The sequence below is a fragment of the Rhincodon typus genome, chromosome 1, assembly GCF_021869965.1.
Source record: "Rhincodon typus isolate 14 chromosome 1, sRhiTyp1.1, whole genome shotgun sequence".
In the NCBI taxonomy this organism is placed as follows: Eukaryota; Metazoa; Chordata; class Chondrichthyes; order Orectolobiformes; family Rhincodontidae; genus Rhincodon; species Rhincodon typus.
Genome location: NC_063332.1, coordinates 163,325,881 through 163,346,941, shown reverse-complemented (window position 1 = coordinate 163,346,941; position 21,061 = coordinate 163,325,881). Strand labels below are relative to the sequence as shown.

Here is a 21,061-nt window from a genome sequence, read left to right as displayed (position 1 = left end):
TTGACCAAGATATTGGATAATTCTGGTTAGAGACAAAAAAAAAGGTGCAGGTGCTGGAATCCAAGTATAGACAAACAGGAGGCTGGAAAATCACAGCAGGCCAGGCAGCATCCGGAGGAAAGGAGAAGTCAACGTTTCAGGTATTACCCTTCTTCAGGACTGGATGTGGGGGTAGGGGGAGCTGCAGATAAAGGGGGGGTGGAGGGGGTAGTGGAATTGGTGGTGATAGGTGGGCATTGGTGGCAGGTATGACCTGGTTGGTCAATGGGAAGGATGAATCCAGTTGGTAGTTGAAAGGGAAGGTCAGTAGGTGGAATGAAAGGGAGGAGGTGGGGCTGGAAAGGGAGCGGGGGGATGGGTGGGAAGGTTATTTGAAATTTGAGAACTCAATGTTGAGTTCTTCGGGCTGTAGGGTGCCCAGGTGGAAGATAAGGTGTTGGTCCTCAAATCTGTGTTGTGAATAGTTGTGACACCGGAGGAGGCCAAGGACGGATATGTCAGAGGGGGAGGGGCGGATGCGGGTAGTTGAAATGGGCAGTGACTGGGAGGTTAGGTTGGCTGTTACGGGCCAGGTGAAGATGCTCAGTGAAACGGTTACCTCATCTACATTCGGTCTCACCGCTGTAGAGAAGACCAGGGAGCACCGGCTGCAGTAGACCAGGTTGGAGGAGATGCAGGTGAAGCTCTGTCTCACCTAGAAGGGCTGTTTAGGAAGGCCCTGGATGGAGGTGAGCGAGGTGGTGTGTGGGCAGGTGTTGCATCTTTTCCAGTTACAGAGGAAGGTACCAGTCTGGTTGGAGTGGTTGGTGGGGAGCATGGGGCAAACTAAGGAGTGGCGAAGGGAATGGTCCTTGCGGAAGGCAGAGAGGGGTGGGGAGTGGAAAATGTTCGGGTGGTGGGGTCTAATTGGAGTTGATGGAATTGTTTGAGGATTATACGTCGGATGTGGAGGCTGGTTGGGTAGAAAGTCAGGACAAGGGGGATCCTCTTTTTATTATCTTTTGGTGGGGTGGTTTAGAACTGTGGAGCAGGGAATGGAGGAGGTGCGGTGGAGGGCTGTCTGGATGACAGAGAGGGGTGTTTGAAAAAGGCGGACATCCAGGATGCTTGGGAGGGGAACATCTCCTCGTCAGACCAGATGCAACGGAGACGGAGGAATTGGGAAAACAGGATAGAGTTTTTGCAGGAAACAGTGGCAGGAGGTGTAGTCTAGGTAGCAAAGCTGCTCCTGATGTGGTCTTCTCTACGTCAGTGAGACCAAATGTAGACTGTTTCGCCGAGCATCTCTGCCTGGCCCGTAACAGCCAGCCCAACCTCCCGGTCACTCCCCGTTTCAAATCCTCACCCCCACCCCAACCCCCTCCTACATGTCCGTCCTTGGCCTCCTCCAGTGTCGGAGCGATTTGGAACGCAAATATGGGTAATTTACCTGCTTTTTTAAAAAATGGTGTCATAGATCTTTTATCTCCATCTGCAAGCACAGATAGCGTCTTGATTTCACTAGAAATACAACACCTCTGATGTTCATGCACTGAATTCAGAAAAGATTGCAGAGTAGCCTGAGCCCACAATCTTCTCACTTGAAGGTGAGAGTGCTCTCAATGAGCCAAGACTGATGCTTATTGGGTTGCTGGTATCTCCATCAGCTAATGCGTAAGAAGGTGCCAAAGGCCAGCCAGTGCTTTCTACTCCATGGAAGTATAGATTCCAGCTCTAGTGGCAATCCATGACAAAGCAACCCACTTGATTGGCAGTTCATCCACCAACATTCCCTTCCTTCAGCACTGATGCACAGTGGCAGCATTTTATACCATCTACAAGACACAATGCAGTCACTCATCAGGGCTCCTTCAACTACACCTTACAAACCCATGACCTCTTATCACCCAGAAGGCCAAGGGCAGCAGATACATGGGAGCACCATCACGACTGCCAGATGCAAAGCCTCCTCTGAGCCACACACTATCTTGAATCAGAATTATATCGTCGTTCCCTCACTGTCACTGGGACAAAAACCTGGAACTCCCTTCTTAACGGCATTGGAAGGGTAGCTACACCACATGGTCAGCAGTAGTTCAAGAAGGTAACTTACCATCACCTTCTCAAGGGAATTTGGAAATGGGTAATAAATGCTGTCCTGGCCAGCGATGCCCAATTTCAACAAAGGAACAAAATAGAGGGAAAATTTGAAAGCTTCTATATGTTGATATGTCCAGAATGCACTGCATTTCAAGGCATTCAGGATTTGATAACATCAGAGAATCCATCCAGCTGAATTTTTTGTTGGGGAGGGAGTTTGCAAGGAGAGGGGAGGAGTAGCATGAAGGGATAGTCCTCCTCAAATGCTACCTTACACTTCTCTCTATCATCCCCTCTTGCTTCTTTTCCATTATTGTGAAAGTTGACTGGAACCTCCATACCTCAAACCTTACAGGTGGGAGTGAAAACACCTGGAGCTGTCAGCTTCCTTTAGATGGGTAGCTTATGCAACACTATTGACCCTAGGTTCAATTACATCCCACTGCAGTGATATATAATCACTGCGTTGCTGCACATTTCACCTTGCAAAGTCAATAATAAACTGAGGCCTGACGTGTCTGCCCAGATTTGAGTTACCAAAAGCTCTTTCTGAGCCCCATGACCAGTTCTGCTGATCTTTTAAAGAAATTATGATAAGCAATCATTAAACAACTTCCCCGCTCATTCCAATCCCTGATCCACCCAAATCGTAGAAATCTGAGGCAGCGATTCTGTTTTCAGAGCATGGTATGTGTCTCGAATTTCAGTGCCTTGGCACTCATCTAGTTTATTTTAATGAACACTGTTTGGGATTTATTTGATGGGTGGGGATCACAGAGTGACGTAATCCATGATTGCAGATCCTGCTGCATCACATATATGGCAGAAAACCAATAGCAATGGCTCGTGCTCCAATTTCCATGTCAAAATATGCAGTGTAGCTGAATGCGTGGTGAAAACAGCAAGAAACATTTGGCTATTGATGGTAGGACATTTTATAGAGTGAAATTCTAGGAATCTTGGTGGCCTAAACAGCAATACTAAATTATTCAGATAATGCTAAAATCAAGCTGCAAATGACTTTCTTCTGTGAGAAGCAGGTGGTCTTCCCCCTCATTTTGCCTTCTATTTATATAGTAGATAAGCCATTATTACTACCAGGAATTTGTGGTGACAGCTCTCAGTTGGAATACCATTTGATCTGTCTATAAATATATCAATTTGCTGTTCTAGATTGTGCAAAAGCGAGATGAATTTCAGAGATGTCTTGGTACTCATGATTCTGCCAGAATCTGCTCTGAATTTCTTATCTCCGAAAGAACGCTTCGCTAATGGAGATAGTGAAAACCTATTTCTGCTTTGTTTATGCTCATTAATTGCAAGAAAAAATGTTTGCATCGTAATATTCCCCAGCTGCATTTGCTAAGCAGTTATTTTCTACATTCTTTTGCTGAGGAGTGTATTCATCCACTACTTGCAAACCCTCAGGAAAACAGTGCAAAACATTAACATTTCTTGTTCCATGGGGTTACTTTACGCTGGAAGAGTAGGGGCAGCGCTTCCCTGCGGATTCTTCCAGCTTTACCAGGTAATTTTCAGCAGGAAATTGCTGAGACAACAGGGGCCAGAGCATTGAATGATTTCCCTGTGCCATTTTAGTTTACCTGAATCAGGGTTGCCAACTTTGGTTGCATGTATACCTTAGTGATTTTATCTCTCTGTCAATTACCCGAAGCAGTAAAGCAGCCTTTTCCTCCTTCTCCACTATTTCTGTATGCAAGCATTGACAGAAAATTGCAAAGGACACACGTTTTTCAATGCCCTGATTGTTTCTAGTTTTGCTAATCCTGCTCACAGCAAAAGACGGGAAATTAATCTTTAATTCTCAGGGACTCCAGGACTTCTGGGAGAGCTGGCAATCCTAACCTGAATAAGCAAATGGAACATCAATGATTGTCTCTTTGAAGGATAAAATGTGCCACTTTAGCAATCCCTTCATACTGCTCTGGAATATCATTTTAGGTTAGGAACTCCAAATCTCTCAATATTCTCAAACGAAAGCAGAAATTGCTGAGAAACTCAGCAGGTTTGGCAGCATCTTTGGGAAGATGGCAGAATTAACATTTTGAGTCCAGTGACTCTGCTGATGTTCTGATGGAGAGTTGAGATAGGAAGCAAAATGAAACAAAGGGGGGGGAAAATATTAACTTTGACTCTTACAGAAATTAGATTGCAATAAATAAAAGAGCTGGCATTTCTCTTTTGTATCTCTGATCTCATGAAATTATGAAGCATGTTACAACCAGTTAAACCAGTTGAAAAGTAGCCTTTGAGGTATCCTGAGGCCATGAAAGATGCTATATAAATGCAAGTTCTTTCTTTTTAATTGTAACATTTGTAATTGCAGCCAATTTATACACAACAAACTTCCACAAACCAAGTATCCTCTTTAAACAATGTTGATTGAGGGATTAATATTAACTAGGTGTATGATAACAGCTGATGATAATACTGGACAAGCCAGATCCCTATGTGAAATCTGGCTTGAAAGTTCATAAGTTTCATAACACTTAATCAATTAACTCCACAGGTAGCTTACTGGCCATTTAGCTGAAGTCATAATGCTTTCTTGGAAATTATGTTTTTGTTTCACTGTTCCAAATTACTTTCTGATCATTTCTTTAAAAAAAGTTTCTTTCACAGAACTGAAAAGTAAAGTCTGTTTTTCTTCTACTTTCAAATTTCGGTTTCCAAATAATCATAATGTATTACAAACCTTTATTGCACAGAACTCTTTTGAATAATATAGCTTTAGGCAAATATTTGCATCTTGTTGATATGACGAATTAAACACACCAAAGAGATGGACAGAATGAGACTAGGTATTGCATTGGGCTTATCCCAAACTGTCACAACATAACTAAGTATAACAACACCCTCCAGTTTCATTCCATCTGTGGTCATGTAATCTCCAGGGAGAGGCAAAAGAAAGACAGATGAGAAACATCCTAGCCTAGAGCAATTTGAGGGAAGAAAATGTCTCGGAAATAATTTCCACCTCTTTAAGACAAACAGAACAAGCTCTAGAGATTGTAGCGAGCAGAAGATAAATAACCAACTTCGCACTAAGCTTTTATGGACAGTGCTATTAAGTCACAACAACAACTTATCCAACTCCTTTTTGAACTGATGCAGTGAATCTTCACACAAACTAACGTTGCTCCACACATTGCTCCACACTCCATCAAATAGCTCGTCTACACTCACAGACACTGCTTGCTTTAGTCCTTTGTTTCCATGACTTCTTGTCTCTATTTTACGTTTTTTTAAAAATTTATCTTTTTATCAATCTTGATCTTTGTCTTTGCAGCTTTTGGGTTTAATATCTTTATATTTGTTTGTCGTTTCTTTGCAACAACCCGAGTGAGTCTCCTTTCTCCAGCACGTTTCTCATCTTTTCATAAGCACTTTGTTTATAAGAACCCAGCTTTGATCCAGCATGGGTAGCCTCTTGTTTCTGAACCCGAAGGTCATGGATTCAAACTCCACTCCAGAGAATTGACTCATAATCTAAGTTAACACTTCAATATTGAGGGAGTGTTGCTTTGCCAGTTAAATGTTGCTGAGGCCCTATTTTAGTCAGATGTAAAATATCCCATAGCTCTTTTCAAAGAAGAAGAAGGAAGCTGTCTATTTGGTTAATACATTTCGATTATCCCACACTCAGAAAAACAGATGACGTGATCATGTATCTCATTGCTGGTGGGGTCTTGTGGTCCATAAATTGGCTGATGTGTTTCCTTTTGTTACAAGAGAAACTACAGTTCAAAGGCTGTGAAGCACTTGAGACATTCTGAGGTCATGACAGATGCTATATAAATGCAAATTCTTCCATTTTTCAGTGGTTCCTCATCATACTTACAACATCTCTCTGCCATGGAGTGTTTTTTTTTGTGTATGTGAATTGGTGCACGCCTATCAAGTTCTACAGAATAATTAATATTGAGGGTGTAATTTTTGACTGGCTGATCATTAAGGCTTCTTAGCCAAGAATGTGCCTATAATTATCTTCAAGTACTGGGCTCGTGGGATCACAGCTGCAGACCTCATAGAAGGAAGTTATAATTAAGGTTAACATTTTAACAAGGAGCAGATGTACCTCTTGATGGTATGAAACACCAAGGGTGGGTAGTTAGGATGTGCTAATTGAAAAATCAAGACTTATGATGAATTGGATGAGGTACAGACTTGGGTGGGGCTGTAGCCTGTACAGACTCAGCACAATACTGATTCACAGGAAGATTCATAAATCACAGGTATAATGGGACTGCTGACAAGAAAGTGTATTTGCCGGAAGTTTGCTCACCTATCATTTTCTTCCTCCATTTATGAACCTAATGGTTAACGCTGAAAGGGTCAGACCCTTTTCCACTATTGCTTTTCAATATCTGGCTGCGTTTTTTCATGAGCGGAATGTATGGAACCATATATTCTCAACACTGTAGAGTACAGGTATACATTGAAACAAATAATAAACACGTGCTGATTAGACAATTGGAGCAACTTAAATTTATTCAATGCAGGAGGAAGATGGTTTTCAGACTAGCAATTTGTTATCACAGCTGGACCTGAAGTTGCCATGTGATTCCCTTCAGGCTGTCTGCTCAATCTGGGGGTGTAATCAAAATAAATGACACTAAAGATTTTATGCTTCTAAATGCAAGTGGGGTATCACCATTCCACCTCATAATGGAATCTCCATGATCTTTTCCATTAACTTGTAAAATTAAATTCATCAGAAATAGTCCTCATGCCCAAAACTGTCCCATGTCTTCAGGTCAGAATGACAAGTTTTTGCTGATTTTGGAGGGTTTTCTGCACATTGTACACAGATCCTTGGATGAACAAGGGTCCCAGTGATCAGATTGAACATCTGAGCTGCAGTGACAAGCAGTCGGTTGAGCCTGGAAACATAGGAGTAAGTTATTCAGCATCTTGTGCTGTTCTGTAGTAGGACTGTTCTCCCATTGCTGCAGCAATATCTTCAAATTACTTTAACTTCCCTTTGTTTAGTTTAAGTTTGGTAAATTGATCTTCCCTCAGTACATCACAACGTTATGTCCACCAGCCTCTTGCAGCCACAATAGTGAGTCCACCCTGCTGCAGTAATTAGCTAACTGAAGGCAGCGGTGACTAGTCGATTGTTTAGTGTCTTATTTTGTAATCTTCAGCTGCACTCTGAAGGAAATATTCTTTTCCCTTGCCTTAAGTACAATCCAACTCAGCATGTGAGGCCCCATTGGCTCTGATCCAGCATCAGTTGCTTGAATCATGAGAAATCCGACATCCAGGTTTATGCCTTGTCTTGTGCAATGTCCACTGCACAAGTTGCAGCCCAGTGAAAACTCCACACCTCGATATTTTGATTGGCACCACATGATGAGGTAGATATGGTTCTGCATGGTATATTAATGAGATGTCACAGTAAAAATCACAGCAATTTCATCTCTAATACTAGTGATTATAACAGAAAGAAAGGACTTAATTTCGATTGCATCTTATCTTTATTCTATAAAGTGCTTCAATACTAATACCTTTTAATGATTTTTAATGTTGCTGAAAAGAGACAAATGTTACTGAAGCTTTTAACCTTGCACACATCAAGACAATTGCCAGAATGCCAAATTTTCAATGATTTTGGCAGATTATAGTGCAGAAGAGTGCTGATTGGTTGGCAGGTTAACTCAATTAGCTGAAACATTGCTATGGAGAAACTGTTGTTAACTATAGGCTTCCCAAACTCATAGATAATTTTTAAAAAAATACAAATTGTGAACATATTCCTTTTATTTGCCAAGAATGGGACCTTACAAATGAATACATGTCACCTCAAACAATTGCAAATGAGCCGTATTAGTTATGTGAACACTCAGGCTTGTTCAGCTGGTGTTGCCCAATTACAGGATCACATCTAACAATAGATTGCTCATCCTACAGTTCCAACAACATCACATTACGGGTTTAATCAACATATCTACCATATGTAGCAGGAGATAACAAGGTGTAGAGCTGGATAAACACAGCAGGCCAGGTAGCATCAGAGGAGCAGGAAAGCTGACATTTCGGGTCTGGACCTTTCTGAAGAAGAGTCCAGACCTGAAATGTCAGCTTTCCTGCTCCTCTGATGCTGCCTGGCCTGCTGTGTTCATCCAGCTCGACATCTTGTTATCTCAGACTCCAGCATCAGCAGTTCCTACTATCTCCCATATGTAGCAGGAGGTTGTTTACCCACTCAGGTCAAACTAGAACAAGTGGGCATTGCCTCAAAATAAGGGTCAGCAGATTTAGGACTGAGTTGAGGAGGAACTTCTTCACCCAAAACTGTGGAATTCCCTGCCCAGTGAAGCAGTTGAGGCTACCTCATTGAATGGTTTTAAGGCAAAGCGAGATAGATATTTGATCAGTAAAGGAATTTCGGGTTATGGTGAGAGGGCGGGTAAGTGGAGTGAGTCCACAAAAAAGATCAGCCATGACTTTATTGAATGGCAGAGCAGGCTCGATGGGCCAGATGGCCTACTCCTGCTCCTATTTCTTATGTTGTTATGTACATTCCTACCCGGCACCAGCATTCCACCTAAATCTTTTCTTCTGCATGGACCTTCACACTCCATGCATGGCGGCAAATTTCAGAACTGTAATTAAAGCAGCGATTGGTGTCAACATGCTAATCACTATGTGCAGAATGTTGGAGGAGCATCATGTGTCCTACAGGGGACATTGCCCAGCACTTTGAGGTCTCATTGAGCCAGTTTCAGTCACAAATGCTTGATTCATGAGAGATCGTAATTTTGTTTTAATCATTCATAGGATGAGACCATCACTGGCTAGATCGGTATTTATCGTGCAACCCTAGTTTCCCAGAGAGCAGTTAAGAGTCAATGAGTCTGGAGCTATGAGTCTGGAGTCATATATAGGCCAGGACAGGTAAGGATGACAAATTTTCTTTCATAAAGAATGTTAGCAAACCAGGCAGATTTTTATGACAATCACCACTGATTACATGATTGGCAAAAGACTAGCCCTTTTTGATAAATGCCAGATTTTTTTCAGGCTTATGCCAATGAATTTTCACAGTCAAGTCAGCATAATGTCATCTATGCAAAACTGGTGCGGTGTTGAGCAGATTGTGGGTGCCCCTCACCACTTGTATCCCAGTGCTATGATATAATTTCAAACTCTATACCGTATTTTAATTTTCACTTGGATGGGTTCTAATTGTCTGAGCTTCAAGTCACCCTTTTATTGGACAATGTTGTATGTACCTGTCACATAATGAGCTGTCCTCATATAAGAATGTGACAGCAACACTTCTGTATCCTGTTGAAACACTCCTGGCATAAAAATAAGCAAGGAATAAGAGTTGACCACTCAATCTTTAAGCCTGTTCTGCCATTCAATAAGATCATGGCTGATCTGATTTTAAGCTCAACTCTACATTCCTCCATATCCCTGACAATGTTTCATCCCATTGGTAATCAAGAACCAATCTATGACTGCCTTAACAATATGTAAGTATCATGTCTTGTACATGAAGCAAAGGGCTACATTACTTGCAGTTAGCAACATGATAGCTCTGCTGAGTGGTAGAAATGGTTGCAACAATGTTAGAACAATAAACCTTTCAAAGCTGTAACTTTGGATGTTTTGTTTTGGAAGAGATGTAGTAGAAAGATGATGCTTTGGATGAGTGTGGGAACCCCTGGAGTGTGTCTAGAATGGATAGTGTTAGCAGAAAGAATGAATATCTGACACTGATCCTAAGCGAAGGTGTGTAACAAACTTACTGATCTATGGAAGTTTGAATCTCATGGATTCAAACTTTGGTAATAATTACTGTATTACCTTGCAATGCATCCTAACCACACTTCACTGCTAGTTTGACACAACATTACAGGAGGTGATTACTAAGCCTTCTGGCAGCTGTCTAATTGTTTTTCAAATCTATAGATGTATTGTGTTTTAGTACTGTACTCTGTATTTCTGCCACATCAAGTCAGTTTTCATTGTGACCATGCAACGCAGCAGAAAACAAACAGCACAGTCAACAAAAGTAGCTATAAACAAAACAGAAAATGCTGGAAGCACTCACACAGCAGGTCAGAAGCTGTGCCAGCGATCCATCTCATTGTTTATTTCATGCTGACCTTGAGTTTCACTAGTTTCTCCTTTTCACATCTACGTCACCTGTTTACTGCATGTCCACAGGTTCTCACAGGGAGGATGATGGCTGTGTCCATCTGGGATTCTGACTGAAGCCAATTTTTCTTCTTACACTCTGCAATACCAATGCCTTGCTGAGTACCATAATTATGTATCATGTATCAGTCTGCAATATACTTGGGAATATAGGCTAGCCTGCACTGCTTGTTCCAATCCTGTCATTTCTTAAGTGGAAGTACCATGTCCAATGGAATATTCATAGATTTAACTAAATCTACTGCCTCACAGTGATACGTGGAGATCACCTCTAAAAGAGTGTGGATAGCACAGTGGGAAATCCAAAGATACAATGAAATAAGCAGTGAACTGCTAGGATCAACCTCAATCAATTTTTGGAACAATTGTGCAGACTCCTCTATAAAGACCTGAAACATGGTTGAATGAGGCAACCACCTAATACTTGTTTCATGTGGGTTCTGAGCTTCAGCAGTGCCTTTCACAGCCAGGTGTGCCACAAAGATCATTGCTGGGTCCACTGCTTTTCATCATTTACATAAATGATTTGGAGTGAATATAGGATGCATGGTTATAGTTTGCAGATGACACCAAAGTAGGTGGTGTAGTAGACAGCGAAGAAGATTATCTCAGAGTACAACGGGACCTTGATCAGATGGGCCAATGGGCCGAGGAGTGGCCAATGATGTTTAATTTAGATAAATGTGAGGTGCTGCATTTTGGTAAGGCAAACCGGGGCAGGACTTATACAGTTAATGTAGGATCTTGGGAAGTGTTGTCAAACAGAGAGACCTAGGGGTGCAGGTGCATAGTTCCTTGGAAGTTGAATCACAGGTAGACAGGGTGTTGAAGAAGGCATTTAGCCTTTATTGATCAGAACATTGAGGATAGGAATTGAGACACCATGTTGCAGCTGTACAGGACACTGGTGAGGTCACTTTTACAATACTGCATGCAATTCTGGTCGCCCATCTATAGGAAGGATGTTGTTAAACTTGAGAGGGTGCAGAAAAGATTTCCAAGGATGTTACCAGCACAGGAGGTTTGAATTATAGAGAAAGGCTGAATAGGCTGGGGCTATTTTCCCTGGAGCATTGGAGGCTAAGGGATGCCCTTATAGAGGGGCATGGATAGGATGAATAGCTAAGGTTCTTTTTTCCAGGATGGGACAGTCCAAAACTAGAAGGCATAGGTTTAAGGTGAGAAAGGAAAAGATATAAGAAGGACCTGAGAGGCAACATTTTTCACACAGAGGAATAGTGTACATATGGAATGAGATGCCAGAGGAGGTGGTGGAGTTGGGTACAATGACAGTATTTAAATGGCATCAGGATGGGTATATGAATAGGAAGAGTTTAGAGGGATGTGGACCAAATGCTGACAAATGGGACTAAGTCAGATTTTGATGTCTGGTTGCACAGATGAGTTGGACCAAAGGATCTGTTTCTATGCTGTATGACTCTATGATTCTATGCCTGTAAGTCTTCAACTGCAGTTGAAAAACCCGTAGAAATAACCATGTGAAAGTAGAGCTCATAGTCAAAAAGGATGACACATTAGATTCAAGGAATTACAGAACCATTGTTCTTATGTCATTCTCATATTGGATTCATAATAATTTCAACTATAGGAAAAAACTTCAGCATCATGTGTGCAATAATAACAAAATTAAGCAGCATCAACATAATGAAGTGATGAGTACAATGTCTTATTTATATTTTGTCTGGGGCCTTGGTAAGTGTAATCCTTGGTGCACAGGCACATTCCCATCACAATGCTAAGTGACTGACTGCACAGCTCACCTCACCATCTGATGGGGAGAGAGATAGTAGGAACTGCAGATGCTGGAGAATCTGAGATAACAAGCTGTAGACCTGGATGAACACAGCAGGCCAAGCAGCATCAGAGGAGCAGGAAAGCTGACGTTTCGGGCCTAGAGCCTTCTTCATCTGATGGCGCAGGTTATCTGGGCCCAATGCACATCAGCTCCATGGGTATTGAGCATTAGATCACAACCTTCAATATTTTAAAAGTTATGAATTGTAACATGCACACTTAAAACTGAATTCACTGCATGATGGCTTTATTTTAGTTAATGCGTCCTGAAACAGATAAAGATTTAAAACCATCCAATTAAACATTTAAATGGGTGACAAGTTACGCAAGATTCAACAAGATATTAATTCCAGTACATTGGGCTTGTACTACGATTGCGCCAAAATTAATCAATCAAACAAGAATTTGCTTATGCCAGCCACCTCCTTGACCTCTCCAGGCAATCTTTTCTATATATCAACTACACTTAATAAAATATTGCAAAACTGAGAAACTGTAATTGGGCATTTAGCAAGGTTAAGTGGGTAATTAATAGTGATAATGGAAGAGGTGAATGCCATTGGGAAAATTTACATTGGAATGTCTGCCAGCAGAAGAACAAAAAGCACATTACAAATTAAAGAATAAAAATCTTGTTGGGAACATTTTCAAGGCCTTGGCATTTGGATAGTATTCATACAATGAGAAGATATTTTTATGATGTAGCCAAAAAGTTAATATTAAGATCTAGATGGATGGAAGAAGAAGTTAAGTTACCATCTTTAAGTTACCATGTGTGATTTGCAATGCTATAGTCTTGTTATAAAAAAAACTACATTAATCTCTCTTCCATACTTTGCAGCGCATTAGCATCTCATCCGACTCACTGTCCTTATAAAAATTAATTATTTTTGATAAAGTGTACAGCTAGATGTTTATCTTATGATATTTTGTTCCATGTGTTCTGTAAATTCTGAAGCAAATCCTTTTTTTAATCAACCAACTTGTTCAGGATGTTATTATACACCTCTGGAGCAGTTGGAACCTAAACACGGGCTCCTGACTCAGAGGTGGGCACACTAACACTGCACTACAACAAGCCTGAACAAATCTTCCATTTTTATAGCCATCATTATTAATCACCTGTTTCTCAATCATTGACTCATCCACCCTCCTCTGCAACAAAATGCATTGTTTTTATTCTTTTATGCAACATTAATATTGCTGGCAAGACCAACTTTTATTGCCCATCCCTAATTGCCTTCAAGGTTCTAAAGGTAAGCTGCTATCTTGTACTGCTGCAATCATTTTTATAAAAGTTTTCTCTTTGTCCTATTACATGCAGAATTGAATTCAATATTCTTTATTGTCACGTGTATTCAGTATGAAATACAGTGAAAAGTGTGTACCATGGCAGTGCATAAGCGCCATTCACATTAACTTAGAATAAAGTAGTCAAAAATGGATAACTTAAAGAGAGTCCAAACTTTCCTTCTCCACTGCTATACTAGGCCGCCACCAGAGTCCTGCTCCAGGCTTCCCAGCCCACATGGTGCCACTGAGAGTATCCCGCTCTGGACTTTCCAGTGCACGCCATGCTGCCGAGACCATCCCTCGGTCCCTCCATTGCTCCAGGGATGCAGCCTCTTACCTCGGGCTGCCTTCTCCTGCCCGCTTCAGGCTGCCTTCCCTTGCCTGCTACCACTCCTACTGCTACCTCGCGCTTGCTGTCCGCACGATGCTCCGAGGCTGCTTCCTCACGTGCTTTCTGGATATTTGCACCAGTGATAGTGAAGGAACAGTGAAACATTTCTCAACCAGAACAAGTCAAGTCCAGATATATGAGAACACTGTGCAAGTTCCCCTTCGAGCCACTAGCCAACCTGACTTGGAACTATATTATGGTTTCTTCACTGTCAGGAACTACCTCCCTAATGGCACAGTGGGTCTACGTACACTACATAGACTGCAGTTCAAGGAGACAAATCACCACCACCTTCTCTAAGGCAATTAGGGATGGGCAATAAATGTTGGCCCACCATCTGCCAAGTCCATATCCACTGAAAGAATAAAAAAAACTGTCTTTCATTCAATATGTCATTCTTATGGGTTAATTTTAGACTTCTATATCTTTAACAATATAATGGCTCACATCAATTCCAGCCTATCAAATTGCCTTGATCCATTGCAATTCACCAACTGGCGCAACAGGTCCATGGCAGATGCCATCTCCCTGGCCCTACACTCACCCCTGGAACATCTATACAATAAGGATACCTACATCGGCTCCTACTTATTGACTTCATCTCCACCTTCAACACCATAATTCCAAACAAACTCACCCCTAAACTCTGACACCTAGGTTTCGGCTTTCCTCTCTGTAACCGGATTCTCAGTTCCTGACCCAGGGGCCATAATCAGTAAGAATAGGCGACAACATCTTCTCCAACATAATCCTCAGCATCATGCCCCGCAAGGCTGCGAACTCAGCTCCTTACTATACTCCTTATGCAATCACGACTGTGTGGCCAAATTCTGTCCCAACTCCATTTACAATGACGAGACAGAATACAGCAAAGAGATTGAGTACTTCATGGCATGGTGTAAAGATAACAATCTCTTCATCAATGTCAGCAAAATGAAGGAGTAGGTCATTGACATCAGGAAGTGGAGTGGAGGACACGCTCCTGTCTGCATCAATGGTGCTGAAGTGGAGATAATGGAGACTGTCAACTTCCTGGGAGTGATGATCACCAACAATTTGTCCTGGTCCACTCACGCCACGCTACAGTCAAGAAAGCACAACAATGTCTCTACTTCCTCAGGACGCTGAGGAAATTCAACATGTCCACAAAGAGTCTAACCAATTTTTATAGAGGTACCATAGAAATCATCCTGGATGTATCTGGATGTATCACAGTGTGGTTTGACAACTGCTCTTTCTAGTACCGCAAGAAACAGACAGACATGAAAGCAACCCTTTTTATCACGCAAACCAGCCTTCCATCCATTGATACCATCTCTCCTTCCCGCTGCGTTGGGAAAGCAACTAACGTAATCAAAGACCCCATCCCAGTTATACTCTCTACCACCCTCTTCCATCAGGCAGAAGATATAAAAGTTTGAATACACATACAAACAGATTCATGTACAGCTTCTTCCAGGCTATCAGACTTTTGAATGGATCTCTCGAACGTTAATTCACTTTTCACAGTATCTCGGTACATGTGACAGCAATAAATCAAACTTAGACTCAAAAAAACTCAACCTACAGGCGAACATCTGTACTGATGCAATATTTCACTATTCCTGGTCTCGGTGATTCATAGGCTGCTGTCTGTGAAGGGATTCAATGAGAGTAATTTTGATCCTATAATGGTGCAGAGCAAGTGACAGCAAATCAGCAGCCTGTTTTAAATTTTTATGATTGTTTTCATCCAATTCAGTCAGCTGCCAATTTACTGTCACCCATTTTATCGCACTAAGTGAAAATGACTGCAATCAGTGCATCTGTAGAAGCACAGACTAAAACTGTGAAATAGTAAAGGACTTCCCTGCAATTTTCTTTACAACGAACTGATTATTATAACTAACTACAAGGCAAAACTATTGGTGTAGGCTGTTAAGCAGACTATCTCCATTTCTAGCCTTTGAGAATTCACATCCATGATAATACGCAGTATATGGCAGTGTAGAACAGCATAGTATGATAATTTTGGGATTAACTCTTGCAACTCCCTCTCTCTGTTGAGGATCAGAGGCATAATGTAGCTAGAGCTATCCATGTTATTTATTTATTGCCACTCATTGAATCATATTATAAATGACACTGATTTTAGTGGAACTAAAGCTAAAGATTCCGGATGCCAGAAATCCAAAATGAGAACACAAGATACTGAAAACACTTAGATAACAAGGTGTAGAGCTGGATGAACACAGCAGGCCAAGCAGCATCATAGGAGCAGGAAAGCTGACGTTTCGGGCCTAGACCCTTCTTCAGAAATGGGGGAGGGGAAGGGGGTTCTGAAATAAATAGAGAGAGAGGGGGAGGCGGATAGAAGATGGATAGAGGAGAAGATAGGTGGAGAGGAGACAGACAGGTCAAAGAGGTGGGGATGGAGCCAGTAAAGGTGAGTGTAGGTGGGGAGGTAGGGAGGAGATAGGTCAGTCCGGGGAGGACAGACAGGTCAAGTGGGCGGGATGAGGTTAGTAGGTAGGACATGGGGATCTCTGATACTGCAAACACTTAGCAGGTCCGGCAGGTGGAGGGAGGGAGAGAAAGAGAGAGAGAGTGAGAGTTATTATTTCAGGTCTTTGAAATTGAAGGATCATGAAAATATGAAATGCTTTGACCAAACAAAAGTAGGAGGAGAAGGGAGGAAGTAAAAAAACAAAGTCTGTGATAGGGTAGAGGGTGGTCGAAATGAACTGATTAAAGAATTTATGGTACAAAAGACAAAGGGAGAGGTAACAGTTGTAGTAAAGAAACTAAAGATTTGTCCAGAGTAGATAGGACTGACAGAGTAATGGACAGTCATATCTGAAGGCAGCAACTTGAAACAAAGTTAAGATTGACACATGCAAATTAAAATGAAACAAAATGAGTAGATCATTTACAATATGAAATTGTTGAACTCAATGTTGAGCCTACAAGGTTGTAAAATGCCTCAGTGAAATATTAATTCTCTACTGTGCTTTCACAGTGACCTCTTCATCCCTGTCTTGCTGCCCTGTTCTGTTGATACTCAATCCAAGCTTGAGGAACAGCATCTCATCTTTCAATTAGGCCAACAGAGCTCTCAGGAACAGCCAGCTGCTTTACTTGCGTCACAAGAGATTCGACTCTATAAACATTTAAGTCATCTGCAATTACAGAAAATGTACAATGCAAATGCCTGCTCAATTCTGGAACTCTCATGACTCATACATTCTTTAGCACTCACAGCTCCCAGAGTTATTTGAGGTCTCTGCACAAGTGCTAGGTTGGATCTAGGGTGACAAGAGATATCCACTGAGGACATTGCCTCATGACACCTGCACATCATGCCCAGAGCCCCACAGAGGAGTGTTACAATGTCATTCATCAATTAACCAGGGTTATTATTGAGCAATTCATTAGTTTGATTAAATGCACTTCTGCCGCTGGACTGCTCAGGGAGAGCAATCTATACACAGAGGATGCCTAGGCTATTTGTGGTTTGTTGTGCATTGCTTTTGAGCTTTTGGCAGAAGCTGCAATCCTCAGCTAATGAGCAAGAAGACACAGAATCTGAGGAAGAGGTCATAGATATCACAGCAGTTTCTCCTGATGCTACAGCAATGGAGAGATGTGCCAGAGCATCTTGAAGAAACATCATTTTGCATTGATTTGCATAGAATGAGTCCACTAGTTAACTTGTACAACATAGTCTGCAAAATATTACCTGCTTTGGGTTCTGCCTGCATCTTCCAGGAACTACTGCTACCCCATTTCCTCTGCCATCTAGAAGGACAGAAGGAGTAAATCTTTGACATATACAATCACACTTGAAGACTTCACCTGAACAGATATGCTCTGCACATGGTCATACGTTACTAAAGCTGTCATGACTGACGTTCCTCTTTTGTGACTTGATTTTATGTACAAATCCAAGAGTTTCAGTTCAACGCAGATTGATTGTGGAGAACAGAAGGTCAATAGCTACCTTCAGGTTTAAACTTCTTTAGAAATCTGTTTGCTCATATTAGTATTGAGAGATATCAGGTTCTAATCTTACTGTTGTGTTGCTGAAAGATTATTACTTGTGCATCAATCTCTCTCTTCAAATCTATTTCTGATATAATTTACTTCACTGACACTGTTCTATTTCCTGCCCAGTGGTAAGTATCTCTGTGATATCATTGCAATGTTGCTTCAGGGTCCTAAAGCCCTTACACATCAAGCATCATCAAGGTGTTTTCCCTGGCCATAAACATTGATTAAAATTTATATACATTCTAAACAAGTTACTTAGGTTACCTTGTTTTTTTCTTTAAGGGGGCATATTCACTTTGTCTGGTACTTGGCCTTTTGTTCATGGGTGCTCAGTCTGAACTTGCCTCCCAGTGGGCTTTTACTGCTGTCACTGTTTTTTCCGTTTCCCTTAAAAGATGGTTTCCCCTATTACTGGCTGTAAAACAACTTTTATTCATTTAGAGCTGTTTTGGTGGATTCTCTGTCAGAGCTTTCTGTTCAGAGATTCCTCCTTCACAGTAGTTTTTCCACTCTATGGTTCTTCTGGTTCCTCATCAGGCTTAATGCTGAAAAAAAAAAGATTTTTTGAGTTCTTCTCCAAACAATCTCTGGTTCATTTTTGATTTTCATTTCTCCCAGCATTTTCCTTGTGCTGGATCCCACTGCTGCCAATGTCTTTTGCGTATGGTTTTATGCATGCATCTATGGGTTTGCATTCAAAATGGACTAATCAAGGAGAAGGTCAAAAACTGTTTCATTGTTTCCCTACCCTCCTTATCTGCATGCACACCATGCCATTTAATGTCCCATCCCTTGTCATTTACATCCAATTGTATTCTCCAAACACTTTGCAACACTTACTCTGCACGTTCTAAATCACTCATGGAATGTGATTATCACCAACTGGGCCAGCATTTATTACCCTTGAGGAGGTGGTGGTGAGGTGCCTGCTTGACTGCTGCACTCTATTTGATGTAGGCAGACTCACACAATGCTATTAGGGAGGGAATTCCAGTGTTTTGACTCAGCGGCATTGAAGGAACGGTGATATATTTCCACACCAGGATTCCAAGTGGCTTCCAGGGGACATTACAGGTTCTCAAACTTACTGGCCTCATGCCATAGTGTGGAGCTGCAGGAACACAGAAGGCCAGGCCCAAAATGTTGGCTTTCCTGCTCCTCTAATGCTGCCTGGCCTGCTGTGTTCCTCCAGCCTGCTGTGTTATCTCAGACTCCAGCATCGGCAGTTCTTACTATCTCTGGCCTCATGCCATGCTGTGCTGAGACTGACAACACCAGACTAGCCCTCGACTTGTGCACAAACACTGCTTGATGCCCCATGACAGCCCTGTTGATACAATGCCACGGTGTCCCTAACCCTGGCAGATCCAAAGAGGTTGTTCACATGTGTGTGTGCGCCACTGGAGTCAGCAATGCAGGCAGAACCTATGCTTACCAACCTCCTGAAATCTCCGATCTCCTTGGTCTGTTGGGAAAGTCTAATGTTGTCACCACTTGCAATAAGCACCTCCCACTGATCCCAAAGAGGAGACCCTGCAAGGGGTCATTGCTAAACTGTAGGGCTGCAGGTTATCTGTCCTGCAACATTTTGGGTGGAGGATAGATGACATAGGTGACAGCTGATCTAGCACTGTGCAGTTTGGGTGGGAGTCACATAGATGACAACAGGAATACAATGGGGTATGATTTTGGTGGGGCAGTGATAGAGCTGACAGCACTAAAGTCCAGCGGGATGTGGAGATGCTAGGGGTCCAAACAAAAAGGTAACATTGGAGAAGATAATGAAGGTCAATTCAATATCAAGTTAAGTTCTGCTCCTGCCTGCAGCTACCTTAAAACTGACCCAAAACTTTGAGGTTGTCAGTTGACAATGGTTTTGGGCACTTCCTTCCTGTTCCTTCCCACATGATTGGCTACCGCCAGCCCTTTAAATTTGGAAACATCGCCAACTCTGTTTTTGCCTTTGAGAAACTCAAGTGTCAAAAATCAATTTCCGTCCATTAACTCTGTTTCTCTCTCCACAGACAGTGCTAGACTAGCTGAGCATTTCCAGCATTTTTAGTTTTTACTTCTGACTCCAATAGGGTCAGCAGTTTTACAATGCTGCAACCTTCACAATTCGTAAAAAATTGAAGACGTTTTTGCTAAAATGACCCACAGCTGAAGTCATACTCAATAATTTGATGATCATTTGGTAAGAAGCTGATAATTCAAACAAAAACAACATAACTGAAAAACAGCCCTAAATAAAGACTTGTTACCAAGATCACTGCTTTAAGAGAGTTGAGTAAACTGAAGTGCTAATTTTAACCATTGGATTTCACAATTTCTATTTTGGAATAGTGTTCATCAATTAGACTCATAGAGTTTTACAGCACGGAAATAAACCCTTTGGTACAACTCATCCATGCCGACTGGGTATCCTAAATAAATCTAGTCCCATTTGCCAGTATTTGGTCCATATCACTCTAAACCCTTCCTATTCATGTACCCATACAGGTCCCTTTTAAATGTTGTAATTGTACCAGCCTCCACCACTTCCTCTGGCAGTTCATTGCATACACACACCACCCTCTGCGTGAAAAAATTGCCCCAGGTTCCTTTTAAATCTTTCCCTTCTCACCTTAAAACTGCACCCTCTAGTTTTGGACTCCCCTACCTTGGGGAAAAGACCTTGGCTATTCACCTGGTGGTCTTAGCTAATACTCATAAAAAGAAGTTACAACGGAGGGTACAGTGGAACTTATTTCCCCTTTATCTGCAACAATATTTGATTAGTTGCAGTACATGTAGGAAAAAAAGGAGCACACGTGGATTTTGTTGTCATAGTTGATTTCAATACTTTAAAATGGAATTGAGTTCTGATAGTGCAAAATTTATTTCCTATTGAATGATATCCCACTAGAAATTTTGACTGGTTACCATTCCTGGTGTTTTCTCATCCCCTGGGCTGTGTAGTTTGGTTTTAGCTTCTGGGATCAGTCTTCTTAGACAAACAAACTGGATTGATGAATATGATTCCAAAACATAAATTGAAATTGCGAAATCCAGTGTTTTGAGTAACATCTTTCTGCAAGCCAGTCTCTGCATTGTTCCAAACAACTCAGTGCAGAATGTTCCACTTCACTGCAGAAAGTATTACTGCCCTGCTAGTTAGGAGTTATTCCTTATTAGTAGCATTAGTGTGTTCTATTCCAAACATCTATGGCTCGAATTTCTGGCTACCATTATATAAACTATTGCTCTATTTTTAGAGAC

General features: G+C 41.7%; 1 protein-coding gene across 1 annotated transcript in view; it reads right to left on the bottom strand.

Annotated features, from left to right (window-relative positions):
* LOC109918329 overlaps positions 1-21,061 on the bottom strand; it is an 859,583-nt gene that overhangs the window by 765,653 nt on the left and 72,869 nt on the right. The gene's annotated exons all lie outside the window — the stretch shown is intronic.